The sequence below is a fragment of the Pinus tabuliformis genome, chromosome 6 (genome assembly GCF_031772625.1).
Source record: "Pinus tabuliformis cultivar Carrire ecotype Pingquan chromosome 6, CPIR1, whole genome shotgun sequence".
Lineage (NCBI taxonomy): Eukaryota > Viridiplantae > Streptophyta > Pinopsida > Pinales > Pinaceae > Pinus > Pinus tabuliformis.
The window spans coordinates 268,123,182-268,148,934 of record NC_142292.1 but is presented as its reverse complement, the minus strand read 5'-3'; positions in this window follow the sequence as shown (position 1 = coordinate 268,148,934).

The following is a 25,753-nucleotide window of genomic DNA, read 5'->3' as shown; positions in this document are numbered from 1 at the left end:
TGGGGTCAGACACGAATGTCCTACCAAAGCAGACTTGGGAATGAATGGGGAGACCCGTGCTACAATGGTCTCTGATTCAGCTAAGGATGGCCGATCAACAAAATATCATCCCCATGGTGTGGCTGTAAGGGTTGACTATGGATATTAAGGGAGCAACTGCACTAGCTGATTTTGAAGTGATAGAGATAGTGGATGAAAGCAATCCCTATCCTGTGCTCCTAGCAATTGACTGGGCCACTGATATGAACAGGGTAATCAATCTAAAGAAGCAGAAGATGATCTTTGAGAAGAAATCGCTACGCGTAATAGTACCTCTAGATCCTACTGAGGGATCGTGCTATACGGAACCAGTCCACGATTATGAGAGTGATGACAATTGGACTGTATCTATAAGATAACAACACAAGATCAATATTGGGTGAATCCCACCGCGGATGACATATTACATGGGATCGCGAGAGTTCCTACACTTCGGACTTCGATGAAGAGTTAGAGTGCTGGAAGAACCGGTTACATGAAGTGACTACGCTGAACTGCAACATGATGACCCAATCATTGCGTTGTGTGTCCTCAGAGGTAAGAAATCTGCCTACTTATGATGGTCTAAATGAGGTAGATATCTTTTTGGATGCATTTGAAAGGGAGGTACCAGAAAAGCAGCGCTTCCAGGCGTTGGACTGGGCCCTGCGCGCTATGCCTGCAAGATGGTGACATACACACAAGGGAAGCTTTGATAATTGGCACGAATGTACGAGAATTATGAGAACTCGCTTTGGGAAGCTGAAGATGCAAATGATAGACAAGTATGATGGGCAGGATGATCCGCGTGTGCATTTGGCCAAATGGACCCAGGATTATGGAGAAAAGCCCCAACTTGAATGGGTGCACTTGTTCTATCACACCCTGGATATTGTCCCGATGAACTAGTATGTAGAAACCGAGCTCTGCCATGGGACAGGCGAATGGGATATCCTGCGTGAGGAATTCATGATGACATTCAGTTTTGAGGACGGGTTTGACAGTATTGATGAAGCACTACAAGAAGTGAAAGCAGAAATATTTAGGATACCGCAGGGTCCTTTAGACCTGATTCATCCTGAATTGGCTACTCAGCTGATTCATGCGCTAGAATGTTATAATGTAACTGCTAAAGAAGAGGATGAGGATCTGCAGAAGATTAACATTCCAAAAATAGAAGGTCACTGCGATGTTCAAGGACCACAGATTGAGAACCCTGACATAACTGCGTCGTTGAAAACAAAACAAGTAAACATTGGTACGAAGGCAGAACCCAAATAAATGAATATTGGAGACTATTGGGATGATGTGACAGTGGATAAGGTTGTTGAATTGCTCCATGAATACTAGGATTTATTCCCTACCAAGTTTATGGATCTGAAATGGATAATCGGGTCAACATTGAAACATGACGCGAAGCCGTTTAAGCAAATGCCTTACCATCTCAATCTGAAATATAAGGAAAATGTTTGCTTAGATCTGGACAAGATGCTCGTGGCAAGCATCATTGAGCTCGTGGAAGAATCTGACCAGGTAATTCCAATGGTGGTATAGGAAAAGAAGTAGAAGGATGAAATAAGGATATGCGTGGATCTCATAAAGTTGAATGACACTTGTGTACATGATCCTTTCCCAACTCTGTTCACTGATGAAGTGTTGGACAATATAGGTGGCTAGGAAGCATATTCCTTCATTGATGGGTTCTCTGGGTACCACCAGATCAAAATTGCGTTGGAGGATAGGAGCAAGACAACCTTTGCAGCTGAGTGGGGTTGTTTTTAGTACACTGTAATTCCGTTTGGATTGAAGAATGCACCTACGATCTTCTCACGCGTAGTTGTTGCTGCGTTCAAGGAATTTATTCATAAGTTCCTGGAGGTATATTTTGATGACTAGACTATGTTTGGGCTGGTTAAACACCATGTAGCAAGCTTGCGCCTGATGCTGGATACCTATCGAAGATACCATATCACACTCAATCTCAAGAAGTATTTGTTTTGTGTTCCTTTTGGGAACTTGTTGGGGCATGTGGTTTGCAGACAGGCACTGATGGTAGACCCTGCAAAGATCACGATGATACTAAACTTGGAAGTGCCAAGAAGTGTGCAAAAGGCTACGCGCTACCCTGGGACATATGGGATATTACAGAAAATTTATCAAAGGATATGCCCAGATCACCGCGACTATGGAGAAATTGTTGAAGATGTCACATTCTGCTGGAACGATGACTGTAAGAAGAGCTTGGATATATTAAAAGAAAATATGGTCACCGCACCGATTCTAGTCTTCCCGGACTGGAAGAAAGAGTTTCATATACATGTCAATGCGTCATGTATAGCATTGGGATCAGTACTAACACAGGCTAGTGGAGAAGGCTTGGACCATCCTATCGCATTCGCAAGCCGAAGATTATCCAAAGCGGAGAAGAACTATTCCACCACTGAGAGCGAGGGCCTAGCTATGGTGTATGCACTCCAGAAGTATAAGCACTCTTGTTGGAAGGCCATTTTAAGATGTACACAGATCACTCCATGCTAATGTACCTTTTCAATAAGCTTGTGTTGGGGGGGAGAATCTGCATATGGCTCTTATTGTTCCAGGAGTATGATTTTGATGTTGTTGTGAAGCCTGGAAGACTAAACGTAGGACCAGACCATTTGTCATGCATCAAAACAGCGAAGGAACCCACTAACTTGGAAAAGGGATTGTCTGACACGTAGCTATTTGCAGTGCGTGTCGCGGATAGTGATTTTGAGGATATAATACAGTTCCTAACGATAAGTACTGCACTGGAAGGATACACTATCTAGCAGAAAAAGGAATTAGTGGTGTGCGCGGCAGATTTATTTTTCATTCTTGGGCATCTGTATAAGATAGGGGTTGATGAGATATTACAACAGTATGTACCAGAGTTCAAAAGAAACATCATCCTCGTGGACGCTCATGGGGGCGGTGAAAGAGGACATTATGCAAGGAGAGCGACCGTGCAGAAGATTCTACGCACAAGGTTGTGGTGGCCAACCCTTCGTCAGGACTCAAAAGTATATTGCAAGGTGTGCGATGTGTGTCAAAGGAGTGGCAGACCATCACGGAGGGATGAGATGCCTTTTAATCCTCAGATGATGTTGCAACCCTTTGAGAATTGAGCGGTAGATTTTGTAGGACCCATGCAGCGACAAGGAAAGACAAGAGCAAGCTATATTCTCACCAGGATGAAGTATTTGATTCATTGGGTAGAAGCGCAGCCAATGAAGGATTGCATGGGCACGACTACCGCGAAGTTCCTATTTGAGCATGTATTGATGCAATTTGGATGTCCAAAGATCTTGATGAGTGATCGTGGTACACACTTCCTAAATGAGACAATCAGCGTGCTAATGGAGGAATTTCAGGTATACCACCAGAAGAGCACACCTTATCACCCATAGGCTAATAGGACAGTGGAAGCATTCAACAAAGTGCTAGAAAATGAGTTGACCAAGGTTTGTAATGCTCAGCGAAGTGATTGGGACCTATGCATTCTTGCAGTATTATGGGCTTATCGAACGACATGCAAAAAGTTGACTGGACAAACCCCCTTTAGGCTTGTCTATGGGGTTGAAGTGGTAATGCCTATGGAATACATCATGCCTAGTCTGCGCATAGCAGCACTCACAGGTATGACAGATCATGGAGCCCTGGAGGAGAGGCTCACATAGCTGGATGAGCTCAAAGAAAAGAGATTTTTGGTTGGATTTCAACAGCAGATCCAAAAGCAGCGTGAAAAGGCATGCAATGATCGACACATTAAGTTGCGCTCATTTAAGGTAAATGACCTGGTTTTGTTATATGATAGTAAGTTTGATAAATTTCCAAGGAAGTTCAAGATGCACTAGTTAGGGCCCTATGTTATTAAGGAGATTATCGACGGAGGATCGGTACATCTGGTCAAATTTAATGGAGAACCCTTCCCCGAAAAGGTGAATGGAAATCGCTTGAAGCCATAAATCGGCGGTCCGGCCATGTGACTAAATGAAGGTAGAACAGTCTTAGCGCTCCAGGAAGTTGAAAGGAGGCACGAGACTATAAAATACATTGTCCGGGTTGGGGAGCTGCGTGATTGGAAGATGGTGCGAAGCAAGGGAGTGTCACTAGGTCCGCGGCAGCGCAGAGGAGTTGCGCTACAGAGGGAGTAATTGCGCAGGTCAGCCGGAAAGTGACCATTAAGGTCACTATTCATGAAAAGACGGCAGAAGTGAGGCCAAATGGAATGGGTGGCCGGCATTTAAGATGAAATTTCTGGCTTAGATCCTTGAAAATATGCTGCCAATCCGACATTAATGAACCGATTTTTAGGGGAATGGTCGAATTTGAATTCAAAATGCCCTATAAATTACAAGTGGTTGTCCAGCAAGAAACACTTGGCATTTTGAGAATTAAGTTGTTGAGCTCTCAAGCACCTATGAATTGCGAGCAATAATAGCTTCTGATAGCTTCGGGGGTATTTGAGACTTTGCCCATGGATGCAAGGAATTCTTGCATAAGATCATTTCCACGCCCCTAGAGGTTATAAATACCGAGCAAGTAGTAGAGGAGCCGGCATAGGAAATGGAAATAGAAGCAAATGTAACTGCTCCAAAAGTATCTGAATTATTGGCAGAGATCCCTAAATCCCTGAGAACATCGAGACCTAAGCCAACCCCAACCAAGGAGACTGTGAAGGATGAGAAGGGAAAGCATCCTACCATACTGGTGCACGCCTCGCCAAGGCAAAACCCACCAAAGCCCACTGCGCAGTAGAAAGGCAAGACTATAAACTTAGAGGCAGAGGAGGAGGACATCGAAGACACACGATGGAGGACAAGGATGTGGGAATGGAAGTAGAGGAGGTTGAAGCCCACGGTGCGGACCCTATTACGCGGTTTTCAGAGTATGTCCCTCGGTGCAAGCCTAAGTCCAAGGTCCCAAGGGACATTGTTGAGAGTAAGACTCCCTTGCAAACCCCTCTGCTACTGGATGAAATTTCTTTCGACGGTCCGCATTTGGCACAGGTGTCGATACTGAAGCTTGAGTATTGGGACTTAGCAGACCACAAGAAGTTCCCACACCTGGCGACCAAACAGCTGATGTACTGCATCATAGACACAAATATGGGAATGACCTCCTTAGAGCCACGAAGGTGGCTCAAGGGGGTAGAGAAGGTAGGATTGTTGAACCTACTCTGGGTGCCTCATTATAACCGCACCCCGGTAACAGTTTTGGTCATCAAGCAGTTGTTGTGCTTGGTGCATGATGGGTGTCTATGGCTAGAGGAGCCGATACCCATCACAGATACGTTAATTCACCAAATAACGTGTCTACCATATATAGTTGAGAATCCAGCGATGATATTTGGTGGCAAGGGTGGCGAGCAGGCTCTCGTAGAGTCAATGAAGGCGAAATTCAAGCTAGTGAAGAAGTCGCCTAGGTGCGCTATCTCCAGCATCTGCGACCCCGCTGTGAAGGTAGAAACGTAGATCCTTGAAGGGAAGGTGATGCGGAAGTGTCGCACTAACGAGGTGTTGGTGCCTATCGTCATGCTCACACAGTAGTGCGCAGAAGGAGTCAAGTTTAATTGGTCTGACTACCTTCACGGAGAGTTCCTGGTGAACTACCACGAAGCACAAGAGCAAAGGAACACATTACACTACGCATGGCTCTTGCTATCAATTGTGATGGTAACGTGGGAGCTACCAGAGGAAGGCCAGTTCCCTTTGGTCATGCTAGACCTCCCTGAAGCAGTGAAGTACGCTTCGTTGTGGGTGACCAAGGACATGCAGCAAGTTTGGGACAACAAGATCTTCTGGATCCTGATGGAGATGACTATGAGGATGGCCATCAATCGCAAGATGTGATTGTCGCCCATGGTATATGCTAACCCATAGAGCTATGCTAAGTTTAAAGTTGATTTCCATCAAGTATCTATTAGGGCAAGGAAGGACCCTGCGCAGAAGTGGTATGACTTGTTGTACCTGGCCACAGATGACGCCATCAATGCGGTGCTCGATCAATGGCTGGCGGAGTGGCGCACTACCACAGACTTGGTGGTGGGTGGAATCAAGTCCGCTGCACAGAATAAGAAGGAGGACGCCAAGCTGAAAATGGCATAGCTGGTCGAGAAGAGCATAAAGGAGGCCGTTGAGAAGGCTTAGACGGAACAAGCAGAAAAGCAAGCAAGTAAGCAGACAGGCGGAACAGAGTGTGGCTCTGATGAAGGCGCGCGGTCACCTTCGCCTGCGAAAGAAGAGGAAGACATAGAGCAACACAATGTGGACACTCAGTAGACGTCCACCCGCATTAAGCACCTAAGAGAGTTGGAGAAGGGAGGGCCCAAAAAGAAATCCAAGGCGATTAAGACCTTGCTGGACCTTATCACATTGACGAAGGGCAACTTACATTATATCTGTGATACAATTAGAGATGTCACCACGAAGGCCCTGCAGTAATGTGAACAGCAGCAACAGATCATACTAGCGGCTATCCAGACCAGGTTGTAGGAGTTGTAGACCCATGCATCGTAGGCTGGTACAGTGTCTACTAGCTTGGCCATCGGCACTTCAGAGGCTTCCAATATCTTGTGCATGAAGGCTTACCAGCTTGGCCATCGGCACTTCAGAGGTTGCCAATATCTTGTGCACGAAGGCTTCCAGTGCGATAGTGCTACTAGATGGAGCACTGACCATGGACAATGAGGCTGATAGGCCCACTATCAGCACCTTGAAGGGGGTTGGGTTGAACTTGGCAACGCTTCCACGTGAAGTACTCCACCTCTTGTAGGATGGAGTAATTGCATAAATGAGGGCCCATGAGCACCACACCCTCCAGGTGATCAGCAAATAGCGGATCAACAATGAACAGATGGCCCTACAAATAAATGCTTCCATCACTGCTGAGACTGAGGTGACCAACCAAAGAAAGAATATCATGCAGGTCATTGAGGAGGCATGCAGAATGGTCCCAGAGTTGGCCATTCCGGAGGAAGAGCTAGTCCAGGTCTACATACGCAGGTTGGCCATAGGGGTGCGCGACACTTGAATTGAGATGGCACGGGTTCAGATGGAGTTGAACCTACAAATTACCAAGCTACAGCTGAGGGCCCAGCCCTCCACACCACCAGAAGTAAAGGAGTAGAGGGTGACCATTGTTACAGAGGCAGTTGCGACGGTGGAAAGTGCAGTAGCAGACTGCACACAATTCTTCGAGCAATCATTTGAGGTTCTGAAAAGCTTGCAGGAGGACCCAAATGTACAGAGGCTAGATATGGAAGTGCTCGAGCTACAACAGTGCTACGATGAAGTTAAGGGCACAGCGCAAACCGTCGCGCTGACACAGAGGCTAGCAAAGCAACTGAAGGAACAGGTGGATGCAACACTGCACAAGGAAGCAGTGTTGAAGGTGTGAATAAAGCCCTACCTGGAGGAATCTTACGCATTCACAAAAAATATTAAAGGTAAGCTTGCGACTCTGCAAGCGACGCAACAAAACCATCAGGCTGAAAGTGCAGGAATAGTGACCGAGAAGATAAGTGGAAGATGCGAAGCAGGCGGTAGCTCAGTGCACGGTCGAGGTAGCGGTCATACAGGTTGAGCTAGATGGGCTTCGTGCAAAGATCTCTGCACCTACCGAGTGACTTGAGAGCGAGTCATGACATTTGTGTTAGGGTCTTGTTGGGAGCGGGATCCCCCAAGGGAAGTTTTGGGGCTAAAAGCCCATGTTTGAGTCAAATTTTGTAATAAAATTGTAAAGTCTCTGCATTTTATGGTCACAGAGCACGAAGGTGTTATGTGTCATAAAGGGTATTCCGCCATTAGTTTTGTAAAGTAAAGTCGGTTGTAAGAGATCTACCCATGGTCCGTGGACCATGGGATTATATAAAAAGAGCTAAGCTCTAAGTAGTTTTGGAGATATAGAATGATGAATAATGTAAGAGAGTAGTAGCTCTAAAGTAATAAGTCTAAGTCTTGGGTCGTAGCGTAGGTAAAGGCTCTGCAGATGAGTGCGCAGAGACCTGGGGTAGAAGTCCGTAGTTGAGTGCGTCGACCCCTGCAACTGTGTGCACAGGGTTGGCAAGGTCTATAAACACTTGGAAGATATTAATAAAGAAAGAGATTTTGCAATTTCTTTGTCTTTGTTATGTTGATGCATCTAATACTTTATGTATGAATTTCCTTTATTGCACTTATATGATGCGTGAATTATCGCAATTACATTGAATAATTGAATGCATTTACAAATATCTGTTTACGCGGTGTTAACTATAATTGTCTGATGAGATAAGCAAGTCACTTAGATTAATTAGGGAATTTGTACAGCGCGCTGCCATAGCAGCGCAAAAGTACTTGAGCAGTAGGTTAGGGTTACGCGAAGGTCAATCATACCCTTTCGTAGAGGTAATAAAGGATAGAATAAAGGGCTCATCTTGCAAGACCTATAGCGAAGCGACCTGCGTGGAGGTAGGGATAGAGGGAATCAAACAACATCATAACCATCTCAAGGTGCAGAAACTTGGCTCGAGCATCCCCCCATACTACTTCGGGTGAGACTTCGGTCCACGCTTCACGGGATAATGCCGAAAGGGACAGTAGTGTAGGGATTTGTTTTGCTAATTAACGTTGAACCTGGGTTAGGCCCCCTCATGCCAACACTCCCAGAAGAAATTGCACAATCTTTCCCATCAGTTTCCCAGGTATTTTCTGTGTCATTCCCTGAATTTGCTTTGGTTTTCACTGACAAATTTCTTGCCATGCATGTTGCTTGTCTCCAGATCTTTCAAGTGTTCATCTATCTCAATGGCCTCCAAGAGAACAAGATCACAGGACACTGATGGAAATGCACCTGGAGTAGTAGTTGAGCTAGTGTCCTCTATTTTGTCAATCTATGAAGGTACAAAGTTGTATCTAGACAAGGACAACAAACTAAAGTGGCAAGAGGTCAATGAAACATTTGCAGACACTTTTGGGAAGACCTCGAAGACCGTCAGGTGTACATGAACATTCACAAGTTCAGCTTATACCGAATTGCATGCAGATACCCCACATTCCCATGCGCGTACATGATACACTGGATCGTCTCTCACACTGATCCTGAGACGATGACCTTGAGCAGTGTCAGTGGGACGAAGCTTGAGACCTTCTAGGCACAAGATTATGATGAGATGTATCAGATGTCAGAGCCTGTGAATATCATGAAGACTCTATTCAGCTTACCCAACAGTAGTGCTAACTCTAGAGACATTCTGAAGGTCTAAGTAAAGGAGCCAGTTCAATTCAAGATGACACCCAACCAGATGTACAAGACGAAGATATTTAGGAAGGTGTACAAATAATTGGTCATATTTGTGTAGAAATTTTGAATAATATAACACTTATTCACAGATATTATCCTGATTATACACTATTTGCGGAATGCATGCATAATACATAACCTCCTCTACTTTGATCATCAATTTGCGGAATTAAAAACAATTGCATGCGCACATTGCACATTGCACATATCAACACAGTATGTAATGGGGAAAGCATGCAGCTGAAAACCCCCAACTATCTGTATATTATAATGATAGATAACATGTAACAATACATAGTACAATACATAGTACAATACTCCTCACAACTACTCAGTACTATCTCCACCTGCTACACACAAACTAGCTCAGATCTGAATCAAGTCACAGGTTCAAATCTCCTCCATTATTTGCCTGCCTCTACTATGCAATCCAAGTTGAGAATAGATCTGATCCAAGTTTGAATTTCCTTGGCTTGTACTGCACAATCTTCATTGGCAATCTCAATCAATGATTGTGCAAATCTCATGCACAGCTATAGTCACAACTGATAGTAGTCTCACCCTTTCACCCACCTCTAAAACTTGTCTCCAGTGAACTGTCCATGCACTGAGTTAACTGATGTATTATTTAGTTGATTTATGAGTTAATAATTAGTGAATTAATTAATAATTAATTCACATCACTCATCACTAGTGTATTTGGCAGTTAGACTAAATACAACTAGTTCAACTAAGTCAAACTGAACACAACTCCATCAACTCCTCAATCAACTCCACCAAACTCAATCACTTGAGTTCTAACTGAAGTCCATCATGCAATAGCTCAACCAACCCATAAGAAAAGCGTATTTCCTTCTGGAAGTTGCATGTTCCACATCCGTAGCTCGAACTGAAGTGCTGCAAGAGGATAAGATAATGTTTATAGTCCAAATATTATTAAGAGCTAATAATATTCGATTGTTCTATTTTTAGACTGGCAGTCTAAAAATAGACTCTGCCCATATGTCTAAAAATAGAGGTCCATCTATTTTTACCAACATGACCAATCATCCATAAATAGCATCCTGCAACTCATAGACCATGATCCGTATGTCTAAAAAATAGACATAGTCTAAAAATAGACTTTGCGCCAAAAATAGCCTACGGGCCAACTTAGTGAAGGTGACTTCTTTCCACTAAGCTCCATCATCTTGTTGCATTTTCAACACTCCCTCTCAACAAGATATGGATTATCTGCAACCCCTATCCTGCCTCTGTGGTATTTGAATTTTCTCCTGGTGAGCGCCTTCGTCAAGATATCATCATCCTGATCCTCTGTGGGAATGTATGAAAGTAACATGATTCTCCGTTGGACACAATCTCTGATATGATGGTACCTAATGTCAATGTGCTTGGATCTATCATGAAATACTGGATTATCCGAGAGTTTAATGAAACTCTGGTTATCACAATAAATCACAGTAGGTTCCAAGTGTGACCTGAACAACCCGACCAGGATCTTCCATATCCATATAGCCTCGCATGCAGCCAAACTTGTTGCCATATACTCGGCCTCTACTGAACTGAGTGCCATGGATCTCTTCTTCCTACTGTACTAAGAAACTACTGTCGACTCGATACTGAAGATCCCTCCAGATGTGCTCTTTCTATCTGTTGGGCTCCCTGCCCAATCTGCATCTGTGAAGCCACATAGCTTCACCTCATCCTCCTGTCTGTACCAAAATCCATATCCCGATGTGCCTCTGAGATAACGCAATACATGCTTGCCTGCCTTCCAGAAGAGCTTGGTTGGCTTAACCATAGCTTGTGAACGCTGGTTAACAGCATAGCATATATCGGGTCGTGTATTGACCAGATACATAAGCGACGCCACCAACTGTCGATAAACAGTGGCATCCACTACCTCCGCTGAAGTAGCATCCTCCTTCCTCCAACCTCCAGGAAGAGGAGTATCAACAGGCTTGCAGCCATGCATGTTGAACTTCTCCAGTATCTCTCGGGCATACTTACCTTGAGAAACAAATAGTCCATCACTGCGCTACCAAATTTCCAATCCCAGGAAATAATGAAGGAGGCCCAAGTCCTTCATCTCAAACTCTCTAGCAAGATCCTCCTTGCATGAAAGTATCAACAGCTCATCTCCCATCAAAATCAAATCATCTACATAAAGTACAATGAACAGCAACTTACCCTTCGATCTTGGGACAATCTCCCATGCACTGTTTCTGACAGTCGAATCATACTCTTCCACCATGGCATCTACCCATGTGGGATCCCCCATAGCTTCCTCGAAAGAGGATGGCTCAGTCACGACACATTTGCTCACAAGAAGCCATGTATCCAGTGTACCGATCAGGTGACTGTCTCTGTCTACGCTATGTTGTAGGTGGTCCTATAACCTTCTCTGCATCTTGAGCCAGTCGCTCAGCTTCTGTAGTGCGTTTTCGCCCTCTGATGGTTGGCGCTGCATGAGTGGTCTCTTCCACTCCATGAACTTCATCTTGTGGCTGATCCACATCCTAAAGCTCATCCTTAGGAACTAATAGTTCCTCATATGCATGCAAGTGTGGCTCCCTCTCAAGCGAACACTTCATGGCTTTCTCCTCCTGAAATTTGATATCCCGTCGCACAATAGTCTTGCGACTGTCTGGCAAATACACACGATAGTTGTGGGGCGTATTAGTGTACCCCACAAATATCCAAACCTCTGTGGTCGGCTCCAACTTATTCCTGGCATCCTTCGTCACATGCATGTAAACAGGAGAACCAAAAATCCTCAAATGGGAAATATCAGGTCTCTTACCAGAATAAGCCTCCTCGGGTGTATTCATGCCAAGTATCTTGTGAGGACAATGGTTCTGCACATATACTGTAGTATTGCATGCCTCTGACCACAAATGAAGGGGTAGGCCCTGATCATGCAACATCGCCCGTGCAGCACCCACGATCGTTTTGTTCTTCCGCTCAGCAACCCCGTTCTGCTATGGGTTATGGGGAGCTATGAGCTCTCTTCAAATCACTTATGTGCTATAGAAGTCCTTGAACTCGCCAGAGATGAATTCACCACCATTATCACTCCTAAGAGCCTTCACCTTCTTCCCCAATTCCTTCTTGACTGGTGCTTTGAACTCACAAAACTTTGAGTATGACTCGCTCTTCTTCTGCATGAAGAAGATCCAGCACTTTTGAGAGAAATCATCAACAAAGATCACATAGTACTTGTTCTTTGTTGTCGAAGCTACTGAGAAAGGTCCACACACGTCTGTGTGAATTCTCTCAAGGATTGTCGTGGTGTGACTATCCTTCTCGTGAAAGGTGGCTTTCACAAATTTTCCCAAAGTACACCCCTTGCACTGATCTGACTGCGCAAGAGTGCCTTTAGGAAGCCCAATAGAAATCTGCTGCAGTATCTTCAAGGCTCCATGGTGAAGGTGGCCCAATCTCCAGTGCCACAGCTCGCCATCATCCTGGCTCACCAATCCTCCTACCTTGCATGCCATTGTTGTGCAGCCATCTACATGCAATTGATAAGGGTTCTTGACTCGAACCCCTATCTTCCGGGTTTCTCCAATTGTCTTACTGCGCAGGAAAGCCTTTCCCTCACTTAAAACAACATCATATCCCTTGTCTTCTAACATCGCCACAGAGATAAGATTCTTCTTCAATCCTGGAACATGCATCACTTCCTTCAATATGAAGGGTTTACCAGACTCCCTCTCAAAGGAAATGGTACCGATATCGGTCGCACTGTATCTACCATCATCGCCCATCTCAATGTGCACTCCAAGATCTTTCTCATCCAGATCAGAAAACAAATCTCGATCTTCTATCATGTGAAAAGGCACACCACTATCAAATAACCATACCAATCCCATCACACTTGATACCAAGCACATTATCAGCGAAAAATCTAGCTCAAACTGTGAGGCTAAGACCTCTCCCGCTGTCGATCCAGCAACTTGATTATTTTTCTTCTTCTGCGGACAATTTGTGGCATAATGTCCGTGCTGGTGACAGTGAAAGCACTTCACCTTGGACATGTCGTGCTTCTTGCCTTTTGCACCGGAATGAGAAGCTTTCTTGTTCTTCCCCTTCTTTTCTTTGGTAGCCAAAGTGCAATTTTCTTCATCAGATGCCTTTGATGAAGATCCGTCCCTGGTATTCCGCCTGATCTCCTCTTGCACAAGATCAAACCAAAGTCTCTCCCATCCTAGAAATTTCTCCCGACCATTGACAGAGTCCTGCTAGGAATTCCAACTCTTCAGAAGACTAAGGAGAGCCAAGCTCACCAAGTCCTCATCATCGACAGTCACCCCCACACTTCCCAGCTCATCCCGGCATTGGGTGAACCTCATGAGATACTTTGGCATACTGTCTCCTTTCTCACGCTTAATGTTTCTGAGTTTATCCTTGAGCGCCAACTTCCTCTAGTCACTCTTGCTTTGGAATAAATCTATCAACGCTTTCCACATCAAGTATGGAGAAGCCTTTCCATGCAGGCTGGATACAATGTGATCCTTCACGCCCTCCAACAGAATCCTTCGACACTTTGTTGTCTTCTTTTGCCAAGCCTCAATGTGAGCAGCATCAGTAGGCTCTGGGACATCAACCTCTATGAAATCCTTCAACCCATTGTCATCTAACACCACCTCCATCCTATCTTTCCTTGCAATATAATTCGAGCTGCCTTCAAGGGCATACTCCAATCGCAATCCGTTGAAAGACATTTCAACTTCGACACCAAGAAAACACTGCTGCAAATTCGAATTCCACCAGCTCAAAAATCAACCGCTTCTGATCTAAAATTCGTGTGAACAAGGTATTTCTCGTACAGAGATTGACTGTATAGGCATTTACCAAATATCTCACCTTCCAAAAGAAGGATGAATCTAGAGGCTACCTAGCCCGATTACAGACTCTGCCTGAAGAAATAAAATGTAATCACTCTCTGAATAATAGATCTGATGATCAACTTTGCTCTGATACAATGTAGAAATTTTGAATAATATAACACTTATTCACAGAGATTATCCTGATTATACACTATTTGCGAAATGCATGCATAATACATAACCTCCTCTACATTGATCATCAATTTGCGGAATTAAAAACAATCGCATGCGCACATTGAAACATCAATCACACATATCAACACAGTATGTAATGGGGAAAGCATACAGCTGAAAACCCCCAACTATCTGTATATTATAATGATAGAGAACATGTAACAATACATAGTACAATACTCCTCACAAGTACTCAGTACTATCTCCACCTGCTACACACAAACTAGCTCAGATCTGAATCAAGTCACAGGTTCAAATCTCCTCCGTTGTTTGCCTACCTCTACTATGCAATCCAAGTTGAGAATAGATCTGATCCAAGTTTTAATTTCCTTGGCTTGTACTGCGCAATCCTCATTGGAAATCTCAATCAATGATTGTGCAAATCTCATGCACAGCTATAGTCACAACTGATAGTAGTCTCACCCTTTCACCCACCTCTAACACTTGTCTCCACTGAACTGTCCATGCACTGAGTTAACTGATGTATTCTTTAGTTGATTTATGAGTTAATAATTAGTGAATTAATTAATAATTAATTCACATCACTCATCACTAGTGTATTTGGCAGTTAGACTAAATACAACTAGTTCAACTAAGTCAAACTGAACACAACTCCATCAACTCCTCAATCAACTCCACCAAACTCAATCACTTGAGTTCTAACTGAAGTCCATCATGCAATAGCTCAACTAACCCATAAGAAAAGCATATTTCCTTCTGGAAGTTGCATGTGCCACATCCGTAGCTCGAACTGAAGTGCTGCAAGAGGATAAGATAATGTTTATAGTCCAAATATTATTAAGAGCTAATAATATTTGACTGTTCTATTTTTAGACTGGCAGTCTAAAAATAGACTCCGCCCATATGTCTAAAAATAGAGGTCCATCTATTTTTACCAACATGACCAATCATCCATAAATAGCATCTTGCAACTCATAGACCATGATCCGTATGTCTAAAAATAGACTTTGTGCAAAAAATAGCCTGCGGGCCAACTTAGTGAAGGCGACTTCTTTCCACTAAGCTCCATCATCTTGTTGCATTTTCAATAGTTTGCATGTCGACTGTATGGCCAAGCAAGCACTGAAACCTTTCCATAGAGTTGGGTGATCGCACTGGACAAACTAGAAAGAGAAGGAAAACCATGTAACTGGTCCAACATACTGGCTCATCAGCTGAAGGAACAAGTAACGAAGGCTCGATAGTCACCTGGAGGTATGCATGCAGAGATTTACATGTCTGCCTACATCCTAGATGTAGTCTGCGCCCGACATGAGTTCTCGGGCTTGGAGTGGACATGGTCACCGGTATAGACTATTGTAAACACATATTTCAAGTTGTGGTCCAAATGTAGCTTCAGAGGAGTAATCACACAGTTGTCCGATCATTTTGTCACCCCAATGTACAAGATGATATTCAAACAGGAACCACCCTTCATGTCAAAGGAAGCGATGGAGGCATTGATAGGAATTGTAGATTGGTATGCCTCACCATTTGGCACTTTCATCCAAATGTTCAATGCAAAGAAGCCTCTGCAAGTGCTTCCAAAGTTGTCCTTGTACGTACTTGTCATGTAGGAAGTAGCATATCACATCTCAGCGGGATTGACAGCTAGACTGCATCGGAAGAAGAAGGCACCTTGGCCCGCTCTTCTATTGTGGATTAGGTTATATGAGATCCAGAGTATCAAGCAAGCGGATGTCAAAGAAGAACATATGAAGAAGTACCCACCCAACCTCTGAAGCTACAATCCATATGACCCACATTGCATTGTGAAGGATCACTGCATGAGATTTCAGTTCAATTGAATCCACGGGGTATTACATTGGGCCGAGGAGGACCCATGGAGATATTTCTACAGTTTCTCCAAACCCAATTAATAGGTAGGCTTTGTTGTGGAGTGGTTAGCAAAGGAACATGAAGCAGCATCACGGAGAACACCAGTAATAGTAGTAGGAGCAGTGGCGGCAAAGGCAAGCATACCAGTGCGTGACAAAGGGAAGAGGAAGATTGTCGATCGCATGAAGGAGGAGAAAAGTTGAAAGTTTCGAGAAGATCCACTTGTAGAACAAAAAGCTATCACTATTGAGGCAAAGAGGCACTAGCATGACAAGCGAATCGCACGAAGGAAGAGGGATAAGAAGATAATGGAAGAAGCTAAGGAGTTGCATGAGTTGAGGGAGCAACTCCGGAAGGAACAAGAGCTACGCAAATAGGAGAGAGAAGCACAACAACAGCAGGAGGCACAACATGTGAAAACATACGAAGTAGCGCCTGTACAAGTAGTTGATTCATCTAAATAGCTAGCATCAGGTGACAGGGTGAACCATCACAGGGGCAAGACTTCGCTCACGAGATAGAACAAGCACTTCAATAGTTGGATGCAGACATGGAGCAGTAGGAGTTGGAACAGGACACCGACCTCATGCCTCACCACAAAGAGGTCGACTCACCCACTTCAATGCATCCAGATGATGAGCAAGTCTTGAATGACCAAGGAGGCACTGAGATCCTTGGTGATCAGCTAGAAGAAGAGATGCACAACATCTCATTCGACGAATCTCAATATAGAGTTGTGCAGTCTCGTAGAGTATCAACTCCAGAGGATCAAACATCTCCTACACAAATTGAAGAACGAGTGATCGTGACTGATGTGCGCAAAAATCCAGCTTCCTTGGTTGATGCAACCAGAGTGTATCCCAAAGCCACTAGCTCAAGTGTTCACTTCCTAATAGTTGAGAATGAGTGAATGGCAAAGGAACTACAAACAGCCAAGCAAGGAGGAGACTTGGTGACAATGTCCGCCCGAGCTGAGCTGAAGAAGGTAATACTAGATGAAGCATTGTCCCTTCACACAGTTATGTGAGCATTGTACTCCAAGTTCGATACCATGCACAAGGCAGTCATCCATCTCAATGGATGGCAACAAAGATGTGCTAGAAGAGCACGTATCTTGATGAACATGCATGTTGTTGTTGATGACATGAAAACATGGATGATGAAGTACAAGGGAGCCCCACTTCACTTGCCTAAGATGATGAGGACCAACGCGGTCAAGCTAAAATCACATATCTGAAATCAGATCTGGAACTATGATGAGCTCTCGCAACTCATCACTAGCATATAGGCTTCCCATGCATGAGTATTCAATATTTTGGATGTTGTGGTGCGCGCACATGCGATCCCAACAATCGAGACTCTCACCTAGGTGAAGACAAAGAAGAAGGTCCGACTAGAGCTTGACTCATGCTTCGACGAGTTGATGCGCATCGCCACCAACCCATTCTTTCCTATCAGTGTAGACATCATGCACAAGTATGTTGTTGGTCCAGCCACATTGAAGGCAATGATATGCATGCTTTCAGACGAGTTGGATAGAGGAGCCCGAGCAGTGTACCCAAATGCTATGGAGGCAAGGGTCAGGTTTCATATGGATGTCACCACGGAACACACAGACACCATCAAGGACTACAGATCTTGACATCAGTATGTTACTATCGATTAGCATGAAGATGTTAAGGAGTTGGACTTCCATGGTTGTCTAAGTTAGAGTGATGTCTACTTTGGCTTGCTCAAGCCATTTCGTTCACATGGGTATATGTGCATTATAATTTTAAGTCATGTCAAGTGTAATTCAAGTGTCAATAGTGGATGTAACAGTCATAGAGTAGGTGAAGAGTCATGAGGGTAGTTGAATGGTCACAAAGGGGAATGTTAAGGGTCACCCCACTGTTTGCTATAAATAGTCCCTCATAACTCATTGTATAGGCTTTTGGTTAGCCAAGCTTCCGATAAGACTATCTTGGAGAGAGTTTGGGCAATATTGTAATGCGCCTTGGCTTCTACACTGCATGAAGCTAGTACATATCTTTGGAGGAGCAGGTGGATGTGGTTGTAAAGTTCCACTGTTGGGGCTAGCGAGTTTACATGGATGTATTATATGACTAGAACTTACACTTCTTTATATAATAAGAACCAGCACGTTTCATGCATATGTTGTATTGTATTCCAGCTATCTTGTGTACTCTAAATAGCATATGTATTTTCTTTCTTACGCACGCATGTATGGACTGTTGTTAGGGTCCAACCGTAACCCCTTTATTTATGTAATAGGTTCGATTCATAGTTATACTTAGTTAAAGAGTCAATAAAGACCGTATTAATAACTGTAAGTGATTAACCCACATTTAAGAAAGGGACCACAATTAGTTGCAAACGGGCCATGGTCTTAGATACATGGTATTGAGAGAACTATGGTAATGACCCATGGTATTGTATGTATGAATCCTATTTAAAGGATAGAGACTCCCCATTGTGGAATGTCTTGTCTTATTTTGTAATCGAAGTATGCTCTGCTGGAGGTTGCCCCCTCGAAGAGGCAAGAGAACATTGCTTTCATCTCTGAATAATAAAATGCTTGTTTTTTTCTCATTTTGTTTTGTGTTCTCAGTTGTATTTGCACATATTTGGTATTGTGGAATCTTCTCACAAGGCAAGAGCATAACAAGTGGTATCATAGCACTTTCCAGGGCCAATGGTACCTCCATTTTTTGCAGAAATGTTTTTTAGGCTAGAGACGTGTTCCAACATCTTTAAACCACGGGATTTGTCATTGAGCACATAAACCTGCAGATTTGGAGAGGCCTGCACGTAGGAAATACAAGAGGTGGTCATGCTTATTGGACTCCCTTATAACCCCTGCGGATACCCCTTCGAGTAGTAGCACATTAGATAGAACCGCACACAGACTGCCTTCCACGTACCCTCTAGGTATATCGAAAGCCCCCTAGGCTCACCTGAAACCTTTCCTTAACTAAACCGTCGGTTATCTTGCTGATACAGTACACCAAGAACAACACTCGAGGAGATTACTCGCACATACGATAGGGTAGTCGAGTAGTACGGTTAAGGGTACGGTTGATCCTCCTTAGTTAGTGCCCTGAAAGATTGGGCTAAGTACTATTGTTGGACCCTTATGTATATTGTGATCTTTAGCACCTGACACTCCTTCCAGACCATAGTTCCCTCAACTCTCTGAAGATCGCCCATTGTCTTATTTTCTAGCTTAGATCTAGCAGTTGGGCTTCTGTCGCCGCAGCAACAATCAGATCCACCAGTTGAGGTTCTACCACCACAGTACCTAGTAGTTGGGTTCCGTCGCCGCCACAGTCCAACTCACATTCAGTAGTTGGGGGTTTCGCAGGTAGATCTGTCCATTTTTGCAGAGAGGCTTGTGGCTCCTATAGCCTAGGGCGATTCTTGCGGGACATTAGGTAGGATCAAGTTTTCTGGAATTTGGCCACTGCAGTATGGGCTTTCCTGGGACGCTTATAAGAGACTTAGCCCATAAGAATCAAGATGACGAGCTAATCGCAGTGGTACCATTCACTTGTCAGCTTCAATTTTCAAGTGGTCCCAAATTTTTTCAAAGTGATGACAAGTGACCAATATCTGTGTATGGTAGAAACCAGAGCTCAAGTCATGGCCAATGAGAAGATCGAGCGCCTTGAACACAGGATGGATACATTCCAGAACCTAATAGACTAGAGGCAAAAAATCATGGACCAATTTAAACTGAGTGTGTCGGGGTTTCATCGGGAGGCACATGGTAGTGATGATGACTTAGAAGGAGAATCTAGCCATCATATTCACTTCCATGGAAATCACCAACATTCCCACCCTTACCTACCCAAGCTGGACATGTATAAATTTGATGGCTCTAATCCGACCGTATGGGTAGAAAAATGGAACAATATTCTAAATGATATCCGGGATGATACAACTAAACTACGTGTGGGAGCCATTTACTTGGACCAAGAGAGATGGAAATGGTGGCATTGGCATCAGAAATGCTATCCCGGGAACATAACCTAGAAATTATTCACAAAATGTATTTGTAACTGCTTTGACAAAGAATCTAATTTTTTGGGTCGTCTTAATAAGCTCTGACAGAGAGCCACAATAAAAGAATACATTACAGCCTTCAAGACATTGGCCTTCCGCACAAACGGTCTAGGAGATGAATTCTACCTGGAATGTTTTATAGGTGGCCTCAAAGAAGCCATCCAACCACATGTCCGGATGCAGCACCCTCCTACATGGATCGATGCTTGCAACAAGTCTATCGAAGTGGAATGTGCTTTAGCTACCTAGTCTCCTCGTCCAAATTTCATAGCCAAGGGACACCTCACCCAGGTTCAGGGCCCTACCCAAGCACTTAAGGTTCAAAATGTGTCTCCAGCAGAAATGGATGATAGAAGAAAACAAGGATTGTGTTACTACTGTGATGACAAATACTCTCCCGAGCATAAATGCAAGGAGCCCAAATTCTTTCAAATTAATGTTACTGATCACAGCTCATCATAGGAAGCCCCACCCCTTGAGGGACCAAAGGATGAAGTTGAGGAAACCCAGCAATACAATGAACTCCCAAAGAAAATAGTTATCTTGCTACATGTGTTGGCGAGCATTTCTGTGCGAGCATTTCGCCCTGTAGTAGTATTGATTGATAGTGGCAACACTCATAACTTTATCCATCAGTGAGTCGCCGAAGCTGTTCATTGTTTTTTCAAGGAAGTCTCTAATTTCCAAGTCCAAATTGCTGATGGGGAGACAATGAAATGTGAAGGCCGCTGTGAAAATATCAAACTTCAAATGGGAGATTACCACCTAAAGACCCACATGTTTGCAATTAACATGGGTGGTTGTGACATTGTCTTGGGTGCTGAATGGCTTCGCACACTAGGCCCAATCACCATGGACTTCCAGGAGTTATATATGAGCTTTAAGTAGAATGACCACATGCATACCCTCCGTGGACTCCAAGCAGGTGCTCCTTCTATCATCAGCTCTCATCACATGGAAAAGTTGTTGAAAAAGGGCCATCATGGAGTTATCGCCTAGTTTAATTCCATCCAGGCCATCGAGCCCACTACTCTTCATATTCATCCTGACATGCAACAGGTCTTGAATCGACACCAGCAGGTATTTGACAAACCTAAGGAGCTTCCACCCTCTAGAGGGGAACATGATCATAGCATCACTTTGGTCCCAGGGGCAGAGCCTTTGAATGTGCGAAGATATTGATATCCTTTCACCCATAAGAATGAAATTGAAAAAATCATCAAGGAACTCCTTGAAGTCGGTGTCATTCATCCTAGCATCAATCCTTATTCGTCACCAGTGGTCATGGTGCTTAATAAATATTGGGAATGGTGCATGTGTCTAGAATTCAAGGCCCTCAACAAGCTCATGGTCAAAGACAAATTCCCTATCTTGGTTGTTGATGATCTGCTGGATGAACTACAAGGTGCTCAATTCTTTACTAAGCTAGATCTTTGCTCTGGCTATCACCAAATATGCATGAAAGAAGTAGACATTCCCAAGACTGCTTTCTGAACTCATGAAGGCCATTATGAATTCTTGGTCATGCCATTCGGTCTCTGTAATGCCCCATCCACATTTCAAAGCCTCATGAATCACCTGCTGAAACCATATCTCAGAAAATTTGTCCTTGTTTTCTTTGACGACATTCTCATCTATAGTCTCACCTGGGAAAAACATCTTCAGCATGTAGACCTACTCTTGCAGCTGCTCCGGAATCATAAATTATTTGTCAAATTGTCCAAGTGCTCTTTAGGCATGGAAGAAGTAGAGTATTTGGGCCACATTGTGGGTCGTCAAGGTGTCTGGGTGGATACCAAAAAGATAAAGGCAATGTAAGATTGCCCCAACCAAAAACCTTGAAGAGTTTGAGGGGATTCATGGGTCTGACTGGCTACTATCGCAAATTTGTCCGCAATTATGGCTACATTGCTAGACCTCTCACTAATCTTCTCAATAAAAATTCATTCCTCTAGACTGATGCAGCACAACAGGCATTTATGGTTGTCAAACAGACCATGTGTTCCACTCCGGTATTGGCACTGCCTGACTTCACCAAATCTTTTGTGATTGAATGTGATGCTTCAGGTATTGGTATTGGTATTGTCTTAATGCAGGAAGGTCGACCCTTGGCTTTCACCAACCAACAACTGAATGGGAAACATTTGGGGTAATCTACTTATGAGAAGGAGATGATGGCCATCTTACATGTAGTCAATAACTGGCAACCATACTTATTGAGGTGGTGTTTCCAAATCCGCACAAACCATCAAAACCTCAAATATTTTTTGGAGCAACGTCTATCCTTGCCCCAGTAAAATAAATGGACAGCCAAAATGTTGGGATATGATTATGAGATAATTTACAATAAAGGGCATGACAATGTGGTATCGGATGCTTTATCACGCCAATTTGAGGATGAGAGCACCCTTCTATCAATCTCTCTTCCCATACCAAATTGGATTGAAGAAGCCCGCAAGGAATGGTTTTCACATCCCTCTCTCCCAACTCATTAATAACTTGAGAGCATAGCCTCGTTCCTTAGTTGGCTACTCTTGGAAGGATGAAATTATTCGCTACAAGGATAGAGTAGTTATATCGCCGACATCCACCCTCAAAATGTGCATTTTGGTAGAGTTGCACTCATCTCCCACTACAGGTCATGCAGGGTTTCAGAAGACTTATGCTCACACTCGTCGTTCTTTCTTTTAGACAGGCATGAAAACTAACATTCTTACTTTTGTAGCTGAATGTGATGTGTTTCAATGCCACAAAGGAGAAATAGTCAAGGCATCAGGCACCTTACAACCATTTCCCATCCCTACTTCAATCTGGACAGATGTTTCTATGGATTTCATTACTGGTCTTCCGAAGTTAGGCAACAAGTTAGTCATCATGGTGGTTGTGGACAGACTTTCTAAATATGCTTATTTTTGTGCTCTACCCCACACATTTACCCCCACTTCAGTGGCTCAATCTTTCATGGACCAGATCTTCAAACTACATGGCATGCCCACTTCCATTGTATCTAATCATGACCTGACTTTCACCAGTAAATTTTGGCAAGAACTTTTCAAGCTACAAGGCACCCAACTCCAACTAAGTACTTCCTATCATCCCCAAACTTATGGTGAAACTGAAGCAGTCAACAAATGTTTGGAGACATACCTAAGGTGCTTCACTTCAGAAAAGCAACATCAATGGGTACAGTGGCTACCTCTAGCTGAATGGTGGTATAATACTAACTATCATGCAGCCACCAAGATGACTCCATATGAAGCAGTGTATGGTAAACTCCCACCTTTACCTACTTCTTATATCCCTGGATGCTCTAAGGTGTAAGCAGTGGATCAACTCCTACAGAACCGTGCAGTCATGCCAGCCCATCTCAAAGATAATCTCCATCAAGCTCAAAATCACATGAAGCAACAAGTAGACGAACATCGTTCAAAGCGCACGTTTCAAGAAAGGGATCGGGTATTCCTGCGGATGCAACCATATAAGAAAACATCGCTAAAAGAAAAGGGCTGCCAAAAATTAGCTCCAAAATTCTACGACCCTTATCAAATACTTCAGCGCATTGGAGCGGTCACCTACAAGCTAGCATTGCCACCAACTTCCAAAATCCATCCAGCCTTCCATGTATCATGCCTCAAGAAAGTAGTGGGGAACAATTGCAGAATTCAAACCAGTCTACCTAAATTGGATGAAGAAGGTTCACTCTGGCTCCAACCTGAACAAGTCCTCGATACGCGAGAACAACATCTACGTGGCTGCACGATCAAGGAAGTCCTCGTCAAGTGGAAAGACACCTCTTCAGAAGATGCGACCTGGGAACCAGCGACTATTTTTCAGCAGTTTCCGCAGCTTCAGCCTTGAGGACAAGGCTTCATTTTATGGGGGAGGGCATGTTAGGGTCCAACCCTAACCCCTTTATTTAATGTAATAGGGTTGAGTCATAGTTATAGTTAGTTAAAGAGTCAATAAAGCTCGTATTAATAATTGTAACTCGTTGACCCGCATTTAAGAAAGGGACCACAGTTAGTTGCAAATGGGCCATGGTATTAGATAGATGGTATTGAGAGAACCATGGTAAGGACCCATGGTATTGTATGTCTGAATCTTATATAAAGGATAGAGACTCCCCATTATGGAATGTCATGTCTTATTTTGTAATCGAGCTCTAATCTGCTAGAGGTTGTCCCCTCGAAGAGGAAAGTGAAAATTGCTTTCATCTCTGAATAATAAAATACTTGTTGCTTTTCTCATTTTGTTTTGTATTCTAGGTTGTATTTTCACATATTTGGTATTCTAGAATCTTCTCGCAGGTCAAGAGCATAACAACTACTCTGTATAAGCATATATGAATCTTTATTAAATGTGTTGATTGGTTTAACCATCACTTTGGATTTCCAATTGACTTGCTTTCCAACTTGTGATGCATCTTCACTCATGTGTTCCCTTCCCAACTAAGTACTGTTACAGGTTGCCAAGGGGTGCACTCATCTCAACCCACCAGTGTTAGAACCTCTCATGCACCTTCCTTGACTCACTACATCGGTCGCACCCTTGCTACTAACAGAGTTATCTTACTTGCCTCTATGCAAAATTGTGGTCAAGGAATTTATATACAACCCACTGCTTGGACTCCTACACCAAATGGTCTAATGTCTAATTGGGAATTCTTAACAGGTTGATCCCCTTGACATGTTGGCTGGTCCAGCACCGTCAACAACTTGCAACTAGAAAAACTTCATACCATGATCTGGTTTTATCCTCTAAGGTTTCCATGAACATTTTCATCAATGAATCCTCATGAAAATGAACTTCAAGTCTACGTACATGCATGTGGAATTTAATTAAATGCAAAGAAGCATCTTCTCCCTTTCCATCTCTAAATATTGGGAGATAGGCTAACCAATTAACAAGAGGCATAGGATTCAGAAAACCAAGAATACAAGATCTATCCATAGGAGCATACCTAGTATTCGTTCTTGCAGAACCCATTTTGAAAACAATCACCAATAATTCTGCAAATTACTAACCTTTAACCAATGAAGACATTGTGAACGTTTGATCTTCTGGATCCTTTGAAAATTAAGTCATCAAGTGAATGATTCAGCCTTTCTGTGTCTGACTGTTGTCCACCGTCAACAATCAAATCTGCAACTTTGATAATCTTTCCCGGGGAAAATTAATAATTTCTTTTGTTCCCCGGTAACGGCACCAGAATGTTATCACTTCGTAAATACCTTAAGAGTGATGAAAGGGATCCTAGAGGTAACCAAAAACCACTTGTAGGTTAAGGTCCAATCACCTTAACCTTGTAGAGGGCTCTCTCGCTAGATCAACTATCAATCAGAAAAGACTGATAGGATATGCATTTTAGACTGGGTATTAAGCTCAAGGGTAGATGATATAAGATTTAATGGAAATGTTGGAAGTGAGGGCCACTAAAGTATAAGTTTATAGCACATCAGGGC